Here is a 686-nt window from a genome sequence, read left to right as displayed (position 1 = left end):
CCAACGGTGGGATGTTGTTAAAAGAGCCCATCCAGAGCCAAACCCCCCCCCCCACCACCACCACCACCACCACCACACTGCATGGCTTAAATGCTCATTTGTCTGTGGGTGCAAAGGAAGGAAGTACAATTACTTGTCTTACTCCTCACTCCTGCTGTCTTCCTCTGCTCTGTGCGACCAGTCGGACAGAGTCTTGTAACTGGGACGGGAGTCTTGTAGATGGGAGGGCGTCTTAAGGCGTCCTGCCCCTGCCCCCTGTCGTGCACGGCGCTCAGCACGCACTCGAGTGGGGAACTGTTAGCAATGTAAACAGCCAGCAATGGCTGTTTACATGCAAGCAATTGGGCGTCTCTAGATCGGGCTTCTCTCTTGCAGTAGCTGCGGGTGTTTGCCCCCTCTTACCTCCGTCGCCGCCGCCTCCTCGCTGCCGGTCCCGAGATCCGCTGTGCCGGGTGCGGCTGCGGCATGGCGACGCTGTCAGTGGAGATCAAAGGGAGCTCAGTACACGAACTCCCTTTGATCTCTTCTCAGTCCACAAATGCAGGAAGTGATGTATGTTACATCACTTCCTGCATTCAGTGTCACTCTCTGGTTACAGATGCCGGTGAGAAGCTGATGAAGCAGAGATCTGCTTCATGAGAGCAGATCTCTGCTTCATCCGCTTCTCTGGGCGTCCCTACAGAGCA

This window comes from Nanorana parkeri, unplaced genomic scaffold (genome assembly GCF_000935625.1).
Source record: "Nanorana parkeri isolate BGI_ZX_2015 unplaced genomic scaffold, ASM93562v1 scaffold27, whole genome shotgun sequence".
In the NCBI taxonomy this organism is placed as follows: domain Eukaryota; kingdom Metazoa; phylum Chordata; class Amphibia; order Anura; family Dicroglossidae; genus Nanorana; species Nanorana parkeri.
Note: the sequence above shows the minus strand (reverse complement) of the source record.